Raw genomic sequence first — 10,522 nt, 5'->3', positions numbered from 1 at the left:
TTTATCAAGTTGAGGAAGGTCTCCTCTATTCTTAATTTGCAGAGAATTTTTTATAACATGAAAAGGTGTTGAATTTTGTTAAATGATTTTTCGATGTCAATTGATATGATCACATGCTTTTTATTTAACCTGTTAATATGGTAGATTATATTAAATGACTTTCCTATATTGACCAAGCTTTGCAATGACCCCCACTTAGTCATTGTATATAGTGCTTTTTTTAAATTTTAATTCTATGATTATGGTCTTTAGTTTTCTTTGTATTTGTTTGTTAATAGTACTGCTTTATCTGGTTTTGATATCAGGTTAATACTAGCTTCAATTATTTTCTCTCTTCTACTCTCTGAAAAAGATTGTATCAAATGTATGTTAATTCTCTCTAGTGCAACCATCTGACCCTGAAGATTTCTTTTTGGTGAGTTTTAAAATAACAGATTCAATTTCCTTAATAATATAGGGCTATTTATATGATCAGTTTCTTACTGGATGAGTTATGATGGTTTGTGTTTTTGAGGAATTGGTCCTTCATCTACATCTTATTATTCCTTTGACATCTGAACAGTCTCTAGTGGTATCTTCTGTTTCACTCTGGACATTGGTAATTTGTGCTTTCTCTCTTTTTTCTTGTCAGTCCGGAGGCTTATCAATTTTATGAACCTTTTGAAAGAACCAGCTTTTAGTTTAATTGTTTTTCTCCATTTTTTGTTTTGTTTTGTAAAGCCAAAAAGTTTCATTGATTTCTACTGTTATCTTTATTATGTCCTCCCTGCTGGAGGAGTGCACTGAGGAGATGTAACTACCGCTTGACTTGCAAAGTGGACCCTGCCAATCAGAGCCTCCTCTCCCTCCCTTTTCATGTGGGTTTCCCCTGCTATCCCCGCCCCCCACCCCACCCCACCCTACCACCACCCCAGCGCCCAAAGGCTGCTCCAAGGACATAGCCTTGAAATAATGATACGGTGTTGAGAACATCTGAGTGGTAGCATGATTGAATCCAGTGAAAGCTGCTATATAAACTCTTAAGGTGTGGCTAGTGGGTGCAGAAATCAACTCATTTTGTGTCCCCCCACCCCCCCCAGACAAACCTTGTATGTAAGTTCCTTTGCTTATGAAACTGCCACCTACCAATCTGGAATGACCTGTGTCTTGCTAGGGTTTCTCCCCTCTCTCTGCATATGGGAGTCAGTTTCAGATTACAGAGGATGCTCCTAAGAAAGACTTCCAGCCAAGACTTCCCTCTGCTTCTTTTCAGCTTATTTTGTGCTTCTTTTTCTAGGTTCTTGAGATAGGAGTTTAGATTATTTAAGATTTTCTTTTCTAGTATATACATTTAGCGCCATAAATCTCTTTCTCAGGACTATTTTTGCTGCATCCCACAAATATTGATATGTTGTACTTTCGTTTTCATTCAGTCTTTTGTATTTTTTTACCTTCCCTTGAGATTTCCTCTTTGACTCATGGATCATATACAGGTGCTGTTTAGTTTCCAAGCGTTTGGAGATATTCCTGTTGCCTTTCTGTTACTGATTTCTAGTTTGATTTCATTGTGATTACAGAACACACTGTATGATTTCAATTATTTTAAATTTGTTCAGTTTGTTTATGGCTCAGAATGTGGTCTACATTGGTACATGTGCTCTGGACAATTGAAAAGAATGTGTAGTCTGCTGTCATTGGATGGAATGTTCTATAAATGCCAATTAGATTCCATAGGTTATGAGTTACTTTACATCCTTGTTGGTTTTTGCTCTAATTCTATCAAAACTGAAAGAGAGAGAGATTGAAGTCTCCAACTACAACTACAGTTGTGGATTTGTCTGTTGCTCCTTTAAGTTCTATCAGTATTTGCTCCACATACTTTGTGAGTTTGTTGTTGGGTGCAGACATATTTAGGATTATTGTCTTCTTGATGGATTGATCCTTATATTACTATATAATGTCCTTTTGTTTCTCTGGTAATTCTCTTTCCTCTAAAGTTCACTTTTTTATTATTAATATCATAATAGTAGTATAATAATAGTATAATAATAATAATAAGATAAAAGTAGAAAGCCACTTCTATGTTCTTTTGATTAATTTTCCTACGCTATGCCTTTCTTCCTCCTCTTACTTTCACTTTGCTTAAATGGCTATATTTGAAATGAACTTCTTATAGAAGTATATAGTTGGATCACATTTTCTTTTTTTACCTTTATTTATGTAATTGACAAGATCATAATATATTTAAAGCTTAAAACATAATGATTTGGTGTATGTATACACTATGAAAAGATTTTCATAATTGAGTTAATTAGCACATCCATCATGTCACATATTTACCTTTCTAATTTTTTCTTTTTTGAGAACACTTAAGTTCTACTCACTTAACAAATTTCAATTATAAAATACAGTATTATCTGGGCACATGGGTGACTCAGTGATTAAGTATCTGCCTTCAGCTCTGGTTATGATCTCAGGGTCCTGGGATCAAGCCCTGTATCAGGCTCCCTGCTCAGCGAGGAGGCTGCTTCTTCTCCACCCTGCTCATGCTCTCTCTCACTATCTCTATCACTATCTTTGTCTCTCTCTTAAATAAATAAATAAAATCTTTAAACTAAACTAAAATACAGTATTATCAACTATAGTCACCATGTTACATACTAGATACTCATACCTTATTCATCTTATAGTTGAAAGTTTGTATCCTTTAATTAATCTTTCCCAACTTCTCCCACCTGCCTCACCCACTGGAAACCACCCTTCTACTCTCTGTTTCTATGAGTTTAACTTTATTTTTTAATTCCACTTATGAGTGAAACCATGCAGTATTTTTCTTTCTCTGCCTGGCTGATTTACTCAGTATAATGTCTTCCAAGTTTATCCATGTTGTCATAAATGGGAGGACTTCCTACTTTGTAAGGTTGAATAATATTCCATTGTATATGTATTCTACATTTTCTTTATTCATTCTCTCATTGATAGACATTTGTTTCCATACTTTAGCTGTTGTAAATAATGCAGCAGTGAACATGGTAGTATAGGTATCTCTTAACGATTGATTTCATTTCCTTTGGATATACACTCTGAAGTAGGATTTCTGGATTGTATAGTTGTTAAATATTTTTAGTTTTTTGAGAAACCTCTAACCTGTTCTCTAGTATAGCTGTGCAAGTTTACATTCCCACCAACAGTGCACAAAGGTTTCCTTTTTCTCATATCCTCACCAACACTTGTTATTCCTTGTCTTTTTGGTAATAGCCATCTTAACAAGTGTGAAGTTATATCTCATAGTGATTTTGATTCAAATTTCCCTGGTGATCAGTGATGATGAGCACCTTTTCATGTACTCGTTGGCTATTTGTATATCTTTTTCAGAAAAAAAATGTCTATGTTCTTTTCTCACATTAACATTGAGCTACTCCTTTTGCCATTGAGTTCTATGAGTACTTTATATATTTTAGATGTTAACTATTTATTGAACATCTGATTTGCAAATATTTTTCCCATTACATAGATTTTCTTTTGTTGATGGTTTACTCCGCTGTACAAAAGCTTTCAGTTTGATGTAGTCCCACGTGTTTATTTTTCATTTGGTTGCCTTTGCCTTTGGTGTCAAATACAAAATAATAATTGCCAAGCACAATGTCGAGGAGTTTACCATTGATGTTTTATTTTAGGAGTTTTATGGTTTCAGGTCTCTGCTCAGGTGTTTAACTCGGGTTATCTAATCCACTGATGTATAATTAATGACTTTGATTTCTTTTCTTGACTTCATAAGGTTGCTTGTACCATTTTGAGAATTCCATTTTTGGCTTATCTATAATGTTTGTCTATAATCTATGTGACTGTTTTTCTTTATATAGAGTTTTAGTAGTTGCTCTAGATGTTTTATACATATATTTACATATATATAACATATACACATAAAATACATATGGTTTCATCATTTTACCAGATAAGTATAGAAGACATATCTTCCTTTATATTTCCTTAACTTCACTTGTTTGTAGTATAATTGCCTTAAAACTCAGGAAGAGAAGGAAGAAGGAGAGGGTATGATATTTACCCCTACTTTTGTTTACCATATTCTTTATTCTCTTATTTATGTTCCAAAATTCCTTTGGAATTTTGTTTGTTGTTTCCTTTCTGTTGATAGAATTTCCTTTACTTATTCTTTTAGGGAAAATCTATTGGTGGCAAATCCTCTGTTTTTCTTCACTTGAGAAATCTTGAGTACTACTTCATTCCCAAAAGGTATTTTTGCTGGAAATAGGATTCTGGACTGGAAGTTCCTTTCTTTCAGTGCTTGACAAATCTGTGTAACTTCCTTCCAGCCTCCACAATTCCAGGACAGAAAACCACAACTAATGAAATTGTTTTTCTCCTGTAGGTGAGATGCTTTTTCTCTCTTGTTGTTTTCAAGAATTTTTTTCTATGTCTTTAGTTTTCAGAAGTTTGACCATACTGTTTCTTAGTGTACATTTTTGGGTTTATGTTATTTGGAATTTGCTCAGATTCTTGAGTTGTAGGTTTATGAATTTTGCCAAATTGGGAGGAATTTTCACCATTATTTCTATGAGTACTTAATAAGTCCTATCTTTGTTCTTTTAGTCTTTTTGGGACTTTGATTACACAAATGTTAGATCTTTCAGTGTGGTCTCATGGGTCCCTGAGTCTCTCTTCTTTCATTTTTTGGAGTTTTCTTTTACCTATTTTCTCTCTTTCATTCAGATTGTGTCATTTCCATTGTTTTATCTTTAATCCTTTCTTCTGTCCAGTCTACTCTGTTAGTAAGTCCATCCATTGACTGTTTTATTTTGTTTATTGTATTTTCAGTTCTAAAATCTCCATTTGGTTCTTTATATCTTCTGTTTCTTTGTTGAAATGTCTTATTTTTTCACAGGTTTCAAGAATTCTTAGACTTGCTTATGGAGGTATTTTTATGATGGCAGCTTTGCAGATAATTTTAATTTCTCTGTCATTTCGATGTTGTCTATTTATTGTCTTTTTCCATTCATTTTTTTGTATCTTCCTGGTTTGTAGCATAAAAAGTGGTTTTCAACTGAAATCTGAACTTTTTTTTGGTTATTATATAATGATTTCAGACTTTTATTTAAATCTTTTGTTTTAATTTGCATCCTTTAACACTGCCTTGGCATGGAAAGGGTTGATGTGGTTCTGTCTCATTACTACCAGGTGAAAGTAGTAGTCCAGATTTCCCATTCTGCATCCACTGGCACCAGAGGTAAGGATTCCTAGTTACTGACAGGTGGAAGTGGGAGTTCCAGCTGCCAGCTAGACCTCTACTGAAGCTCCCTGACTGGGAGAGGTAAGAATGCTTTGATACTGCTCTCCACATTGCCTACACTGACACCATAAGAAAGGGCGTTAGCTTCACTACAGGTGGGCTGTAATGAAAGACCTACTCTCCACTTGGCCTCCTTTGTTATTCTCCCAGTGGTGATAGGGAAAGTTGTATCCTTACTGCCAAATGGAGAAAGAAATCCAAACTCCCCATGTGGACTCCACTGACATCTTGGGGGAAGTCATTTGTTGCCTAGTGGATGTGAAAGTCTCAGAATCCTACTTGACTTTCTCTGACATCACCCACTAGTGTTCAGTATTTGGAGGCTTCATTACAGGCTTATGAGGGATAATGTTTAAACTCCCCATTTGGCTTTTGCTGTCATGGATTGGAGAAGGACCACGTTTGTCTCTGTGATGTCTTGCTAAGGCAGATATATTATTTTCCAAAGGATTTTTTTGTGTATCTGGGTTTTCCCTTTCCTGGTCCTATGGCTAGAGAGCAGGCTTTGTTAGAGAAATTTTTGTCTGTACTTTTTGGCATTTTGAGTTGCCCACTTCTTTAGCTTGAGTATGAGATATAGGAGACAAGAGGAATACTCAGGGAACTCACCACAATGCCATGTTGTAGGTCCTACTTCTGTCCTACTTCTTCCCTCTCACTTCTGAGTTTTTTCATGTTCGTTTTTGATATAATGTACAGAGTTTTTGTTGTTCTTAGAAGAAGTATCTGACCAGAAGGGGTAGTTCTGGTGCCACGTTTAAAAATAGCATATATCTTTAAAAAGATTAGATTTGAATCAAATGAAGAATGTTGGAATTGTTACTCTGAAACCCTAGTGTTCTGAAAAACAACAACAGGTTTTAAATCACTGTGCAGGCCATGGGGAAATTTTGGAAGGTTTTTAAGACCAGGAGTAAGAAAGTTGGATTTCCAGAAGAGTGAGATAACCGGTGGCAGTGTGCCCTCAGGTGGGGAGATGCAGGGAAGCTGGGTAGGAGACTGTCATTATAGCACAGGCACAAAACAGTCTCAACCAAATACAGCATTTGGGAGAAGAAGAGATCAGTTGGGGAAAAGATAGTGGGCTTACTAAGACATAAGTAATGATTGGATAAAAGAAAGAGAGGGGTAGGTGTTGGAGTCCAATGGTGAGGGGAAGAACTTTAACTTATTTATTTATTCCATGAACATTTATTCAGACCCAGCTAGATTCTGGGGACACAACTATGAATTCAACACATTCTTGCCCTTTGGAATTTGAGTGTGCCACAGACATCTAAGCAAATAATTACAGTGTGAGTACTCTCAGTTTTCTTGGCCTGGTGTAAGTTTTTGCGGCTCTTCCTACTGTTGTTGTTGTTGCTGTTGTTTTAACCTCCAAACTTTAAGAGGTACAATAGCTATTATCTCAGATGTGGAGTCATCAATTCATCCCTAAGACAAACTGTTCCATTGTTTGAGGGGAAAAGATCAGAACAAGATTTATAATCCTGTATAGAAAATCCTGGTCCTCTTCTGAAACACAGATGTTTTGGACACTGTGATTCATGAGAGCTGCTTGATATGAGAGATCACACACAACTTGGTCTCTATTTTAGGCAAAGTTATATTCCTGTGAAGTTTCCATGAGAAAAAGTAGTTGTGTTTTTATCTAAGTATAGATTTGATTATAAGGACATTATCAGGGACTCCTGGGTGGCTCAGTGGTTGAGCATCAGCCTTTGGCTCAGGTTGTGATCCTGGGGTCCTGGGATCGAGTCCCACATCGAGTTCCCTGTGGGGAGCCTGCTTCCCTCTGCCTGTGTCTCTGCCTCTCTTTGTATGTCTCTCATGAATAAATAAATAAAATCTTTAGAATAAAAAAAGGACAGTATCAGTTATTTCCCATTAATGTGGAGATAGGCATGATGTCATTCAAGCACATGTGCATGGACATCAGTAATGAGACCCGGAAGATGACAGAAAAGCTGGCTTTTATTCTTTCCTATCAAAAGAATCATGAAGTGGAACAGCTGTGGGATTTTGTCACACTCAACTCAGAGTGTTGTGTTGGTGCATATGTATTGCATGTGTGTTGAAAATGCAAATATACCAGCAAGCACTGATATTGAAAACTATTATTGTTCAGTTGTTGTCCTTAGTAAGATCCATAAGGGAAAATTACAAGTCCACAGTTGAAGCTTCTCACCTCCCTGGGTGGCCTTGATACTGGGATTCTTAGATACTCTACAAAGATACTAATCCTGGACATGAAGTACGGACCTCAGCCTGGAGGGTTTGCAGGTGAAATCTGAACCAGGGACATACACAGAAGTTGCCCAATTATGGGAGTGGCTCGGTCTCAGCCCAGAAGCATGCCAGGACCCAAGCATAGAAGTTCCCGGCACAGGAGCCTGGACATGGGTATGGTTGAGTGTCTGACTACAGCTGCATCTAACGGCAGGGAAACATTCTACTCTCCTCCTGTTATTCCCAGTGTATGCATGGAGAAATCTCAACTGTGGCTTTGGTTATGCAGCATTGTAGATAATCAGGATATGTGTCTGATTGATGTTTGGGCAGCATGAAAACGTATGGCGCAAACCTTAGTTACTCAAGGCCACAGTGTCACTTCATTTCCAGAGATGATTTCCTAAAGGAAATGGTCTATATATGAGCTAGATGCTACATACCTCTAATCGTGGTGGGAGGAGAGGCCATGTTTGAGGAGTTAACCTGGAAGGTGTTGCTGGAAAACAAGGTAGTAAAAGCTGAGCCATGGTTGACAGAAAACTACTACTGTCTTTGAATAACACAGGTCTTACAAGAAAAAAAAATCATTAGATGTCTTTCATATTTCTTGTAATGATAAGGAAGAATTTCCTCACCTCTTTAAGATGAAAGCCAACTTTATCAATTACTTATCTCATATTTTAAGTAGATTATGAGAATCTGCAGAAAAATTTAAGAGTCAAAAGAGGTTCCAAAATAAAAAGTGGGATGCCCGAGTGGTTCAGCAGTTGAGCACCTGCCTTCAGCCCAGGGTGTAGTCCTGGAGACCTGGGATCGAGTCCCACATCGGGCTCCCCGCAGGGAGCCTCTTTCTCCCTCTGCCTGTGTCTCTGCCTCTCTTTGTGTGTCTCTCATGAATAAATAAATAATTTTTTTTTAAAGTAGAAGGTTAACAAGCCATTAGAAGAAACCAAAGTAGAAATATCTTAGAAGCCATCGAACAGAAGCAAGGGTAACTGTTAAGCTCTTCAAATGATGAGCATTCTATACTTTTGCTGTCAATAATTCTTCTAACCAGCAGTTTTCATAACTATTGCTCATTATGGAGAATGGAACATAATCGGGTATCAAATTTTGCCTTTGGTAATACACAATAGAACTGATTATTGTCTGCCTAATTCCACAAAGTAAAGCTATAGAGAACCTGATGACCATTTGATGGCTCTTTTAGAATTTGACAGTTGAGCTGGCTCTGTGTGGACTGAATAACTTCTGTGGGAGGAGGGGAGCAGAGACTTTTATAAATTCAAATGATTGACAGTATTGTTAGAGTATAAGAGTATCATCCTGGAGTGGAGGGAATTAAAAATAGAATGTAGAAGTCCCTCGTGGCAAACTCAATCTCAAAATAAGGAAAATGTAGAATGATGAGTGCTTTATACAAATAAAATATAGAATTGGTTATATTTTTATAAAGTGTATGCTATGTAATGTCACCACTGCATCATTTATATGGTTATGGTGTGTAGAACTTATAAGCAATCATTCCGTCAAGACATAAAACAGGATTCACTGTTTTTGCAAAGCTGTACCTTAGGCCTAGAATATTCTTTTCCTGTGTGTTTAGCTGGCCGAGGACTGCTCATATATTCAGAGGATTTCCAGTGTCTTTTCCTCAGAATGCCATCTGAGAGATGAATATACAAATGGCCAATGGCCCGAACATATATGGCAACAGAACACTAACCCGCAATTTCTGTAGTAACCAGCCCAGGAAGCAAAACACCAATCTCTCAGCAATGGACCCCAAATAGTCAAGATGTGGCCATGACTTCCAGCTTCCTTATGTTTTGGCTCTTGCTTCCAACTTCAGGACCAATATGAGAACGCTAAATATGCTTCTGAAATCGATCACATAGGATGCCCTGTTTCTAGCTATCCACCTCCAACTTCCTCATGCCAACAGTCTTCTGACAGAGCATACATGAAACCTTCCCCTTTTATCACTATATGACGTTCCCACACCTCCTCTGCCTCTGAGTCTCTGCCATGCACAAATGATGATGGTTGAATCTCTTGCTATGATGAGTTTTGAATAAATAGCCTTTTTTTACATACATTTGTGTAATTCATTTATTTCCCTACATCCCTGCCTTTCCTCTTCCTGGCATGAGGACCAAAGGCCTTACCTGTAAGTCGCTTTCACAAATAAGGCTGGCTTATGTCATGGAACTACAATGTTTCTCAATTTAGTTTAATAAGGATTCAATATAAATTCAACAGATCTAGTCTATATCTTCATCAGAGAATTTTAGTATTCCACAATGGATTCTGTGTGTATTTTGTGAGATACATATCTAACTATTTCAATTTTTGGCACTATTGCATATAGTACTGTCTTAAATTTCAATTCCCAACTGCTCACTACTACTATATAGAAATATAATTGGTTTTGCATATTTTCTTGTGTCCTGTGACTTTTCTAAACTCATTAATTACTTCAAGAAGTTTTTATAGATTTCTTAGAGTTTTGTATGTATTACCATAAAGTACTAGAGTGATTTGGACTTTTTTGATGGTATCCTCACTGATTTTCAAATCAGATATGGGAGAAGGTACTCTAGCCAATCAATTTTAAGTACATGTAGAGCAATAAATGTTTAATGAAAAGTTCCTCTCTCTATGTTCTTTTTTATTTCTCTTAGGTGTTCCTAACTTAGAATTTCAAAGATATATACTGTATTTATAGAATGGAGGATTCAATATCAATATTTATATCACAATCAATTCTCTCCAAATGATCTATAAAATTAACTCAATCCCAATCAAAACCCCTGAAGATTATTTCATAGATATCAGCAAGCCTATTCTAAAACATATGTGGAATGAAAAATGAATTAGAATAGCCAAAACATTTTTTTAAAAGAGGAGCAAAGTTGTAGGACTCATACATTGCTGGTGGTAATGAAAAATGGTACAACTTTGCATGGTAGTTTGTTTCTAAAATTAACTATATAATTACCA

At 36.5% G+C, this 10,522-nt stretch overlaps 1 long non-coding RNA gene across 1 annotated transcript; it reads left to right on the top strand.

Annotated features, from left to right (window-relative positions):
* Window positions 1–1,701: 1,701 nt before the first annotated feature.
* Window positions 1,702–9,615, top strand: LOC144315590 (uncharacterized). Its single transcript, XR_013381315.1, has 3 exons — window positions 1,702–1,861; window positions 5,176–5,308; window positions 9,126–9,615. It is a non-coding gene; the product is annotated as an uncharacterized LOC144315590 (long non-coding RNA).
* The last annotated feature ends 907 nt before the right edge of the window (window positions 9,616–10,522 follow it).

The sequence above is a fragment of the Canis aureus genome, chromosome 6 (genome assembly GCF_053574225.1).
Source record: "Canis aureus isolate CA01 chromosome 6, VMU_Caureus_v.1.0, whole genome shotgun sequence".
Classification (NCBI taxonomy): domain Eukaryota; kingdom Metazoa; phylum Chordata; class Mammalia; order Carnivora; family Canidae; genus Canis; species Canis aureus.
Note: the sequence above shows the minus strand (reverse complement) of the source record. Positions and strands in the feature narration are given on the sequence as shown.